Genomic DNA, 3,810 nt, shown 5'->3' with positions numbered 1-3,810 from the left:
ACACATATTGAACTAAGTGATGCCCTATACTCACCCAGCTCTAAGAGAAACTTATTGAGCTTTAAAGATATAAGATTAAATGGCTATCATGTTGAAACCAAGGGTGAAGGAACTAAAGAATTCCTATACATTACTGAAAATGTAAATGGCCATAAGAAGGTCCTNAGAGAAATGTGTTTGGTCCGACCTTAAGGACAACACTTGATATAAACCAGTTGGACATAAGTTGGTCTTTGTAAGAAAGAGAAATGAGAGTAATGAAAGCGTGAGATAAGGCACGGCTTATAGCACAAGGATTCTCTCAAAGACCAGGAATAGATTATGAGGAGACTTACTCCCTGTGATGGATGCAACGACTTTAATAAGTCTGGTTATAAAAGAAAAACTGGATTTACGGTTAATGGATGTTAAAACCGTATACTTACATGGTCCACTGGAAAATGAAATGTGATTACCAGAGGGTATAGAGCTCAATTATAAGAGTGGTTCTCGAGAAAATACTGCATGAGGCTAGACAAATACCTTTATGAACTGAAACAAAGTGGGTGTATATGGTACAATAGATTAAGCAAGTACCTAGCTAAAGAAAGCTATAATAATGATCCCATCAGTCCATGTATTTATAAAGAAGTTTGCAAACAAAGGATTTGTGATAATAGCAGTCTATATGGATGATTTAAACATCCTTGGAACCCCTGGTTAAATCGCCCAAACAAGTAGAATTTGAAATGAAAGACCTAGGCAAAAGAAAATTCTGTTTGGGGTTACAACTTGAGTACATAAATGATAGAATCCTTGTGCATCAAATGGCATATACATAAAGGTACTCAAGAGTTTTAAAATGGACCAAGCTCACCCATTGACTAGCCCAATGGTTGTTTAGAAGCTTAGACTTGGATAAAGATCCATTTGGTCCAAAGAAGGCCGATGAAGAAGTTCTCGGACCTGAAATGCCATATCTCAGTGCTATAGGAGAATTAATCTTGGCTAGCCACACTAGACCAAAGATAAGTTTTGCCGTGAACCTCCTAGCAAGAATTAGTTCTTGACTAACCCAAAGGCACTAGAGTGAAATTAAGTATTTATTATGTTACCTACAAGGAAGGTAAGATTTGGGTTTATATTATACTAACTATAACAAAGAAAGGTTTAGTTGGATTTGATGATGCAGGTTATAGCAAAGAAATTTTAAGTGTGTATGGTGATGTTCATATATTTTACCATGTTTTCCCTTAGTTTATTCACATCTTTTGCATCTTTTGCTAGCCATTTTCATCATTATTGTGTAGCTTTAGGACTAATCATGCATTAGAGTTTAGTTGCATTGCATTTGCATCTTTTCATGCATAAACAGGTGATTTTGGAGCTTAAGGAGCATGGAAACAATCCTGAGGAGAAGTGAAGCAATCTTGAAGGGAAAGCAAGAGAGTTAAGGCTGAAGAACCAAGGTCCAGAGTCCAACTCGACCAAGCACTCGACCGAGTGGGTAGATGGACTCGACCGAGTGGAGTGTGCACGAGAGAAGCCAGCTCGACCATGGACTCGACCGAGCACTGGTCGAGTTGACCGAGCCGTTGACTACTTTGACTTTTTCTATTTTTAGGGCTTCCACCTCCTCACCTATATAAGGCCTTGTACCTGCAGCCACCAAAGTGTGCAACTTTTTAGATATTCCCTAAACCTAGTTTTTACCTTTTTTAGTTTTATTCCTTTTGCATTTTTATTTTTAAGATCTTGTACTTCCTTAAAAAAGAAGACTAGATTCTTATATTTTGTTGGTTCTATAACTTTCAAGATATTGAGAATTTGAGTTTCATCCTTTCATCAATATTGAAGATCTTTGTTTAATCTTTCTAATAATGCAAGTTTCAATATTTTCTGGGTTTTTGACTTTGATCACCATGTATTGTTGTGAGTAGTTTCCTTAGGATCTTGAGGATGGGTTAGGATGGATTGATCTTGTGGTTTGTGTGACTTGGTCAAGCTTGATTGTTGTAGATCTCTTCTAGGGTAGATGATCTTAATGCTGATTCTATATCTGAGAGGGTAGAGTCTGATTTCAAGCTTCTTAGCATCACACCAATGTTTAGGAAGCATAGATAAGGCTAGATCTAGAGCTTACCATTAGGCTTGCTAAGAGATTAGAGGTCTTGTTTGGTTTGAGATGTATTGCTTAATGCCTGCTTGTGTAGATTCTTTACTGTGTGAGAACAAGTCTAGAATTGCATAGGTTTGATTGTTTCTTGACCATGAGAGTGGGAGAAACTTGTCTTAGATTAATATGTCTAGAGGTTAGCTCAAAGTTTGCTTGAGATTTGTTGACCAAGTTAGATAACCACAATGATTAGTCCATCCCATGAATCCATCCTCAGGACCTTCTTTGTTTATTGAAATCTTAGTCTTAATCCTGTTGCTTGCTTGTTGTTTGATTGGATTTAGCATTACTCTGTTTTTATTGCATTGCTCTGTTTCTGCGTCTAGTCTAGCTCGACCACCCACTCGACCTACACTCGGTCGAGTGCTGCTCGAGTTCATCCCCAGAACTCTGTGTCTATGATTTGTGTTTGTCTTGTTTCATTCCTGTTTCATTCCAGTTGCATACATTTAGTTTTCAGTTCATTAATTATCTTGCATTAGTTCATTAGTAGTAGTCTCTGTTTCTGTTCTTGCTTTATCACTGTTTCAATCATTCAGTTTCATTTGCATCTAGTTGTTAGTTCTTGTAGTTTATTTTCTGCATTTTACATTTTCTTCCTAGGATTGTTAGTGACAAACAATCTTTACATTTGTCTTAACTTAGATTCATATGCATATCTTAATTGTTCACAAACACTCATTTAGGATTGATACCTCTTGTACTGCAATAGCATAAGGGGAATTGAAACACCCATCCATCATTCCATTCATATCTCACCATTGCATACATCATCATTCACACCACAACATAAATCTTGTTTCATATGGTTTAGATCGATGACAAGGAACCAACAGTGATAGAAGAAGACAAGTACGGCTTGCATCATACAGCTTAAAGAAGGTTACATCAAGGAGATCGGACGGAGCACATACTGCCAAAGTTCTTCTTCACACATGAACTACAAAAGGCCGGAGAAGTTCAAGTAGTGCAAGTTCAGTCATGCGACAACTCAGCCGATCTCTACACCAAAGGCATTACCGACAACAACATTCAAGAAGCTCACGCATCAGATTGGAATGCGGAGACTTAAGGACTTGGAGTGATGTTTGGAACAGGGGGAGCAATGTGTGCTGTACTCTTTTTCCTTCACCAAGGTTTTGTCCCAGTGGGTTTTCCTGGTAAGGTTTTAATGAGGCAGCATCCCCTAAGCACATTGCGTCGATCCCATCCAACATAGGCACGGTCATCTCGTCCAAGGGGGAGTGTTGTAAAACACTTAGTGGACTCCATAAACCGGCCCGTTCACAGTCCATTAGGACATGGCCTTACGGCCCATGTACGGCCCATACCATGTGTCATGGCCTTAGACCCATTAGTCCATTAGTTTATGTCCTATGTCGGTTTGGGCTTTAGCCCTTGTACTCTACTATATATATGTAACCTCATTCGATTATCATTAATAAGACTAAGAGATTTCACTTCCTAAATTCTCTAGTTTACAACATACTTCAGGTAGAAATAGTTTTTTGTGGTCTTCTATCCTACGTCGATTTATCGATAAATCATGTTAAACGTATATACAACTAACTTTGTGTCTTGTTCTTTTTAGGTTATGAAAATAATTCTCATAATTCACACAATTAAGCAACCATATGGAGCATTCAAAACACTAT

Source organism: Camelina sativa, chromosome 3, assembly GCF_000633955.1.
Source record: "Camelina sativa cultivar DH55 chromosome 3, Cs, whole genome shotgun sequence".
Classification (NCBI taxonomy): domain Eukaryota; kingdom Viridiplantae; phylum Streptophyta; class Magnoliopsida; order Brassicales; family Brassicaceae; genus Camelina; species Camelina sativa.
The sequence above is the reverse complement of the archived record's forward strand: the minus strand, read 5'-3'. Positions refer to the sequence as shown.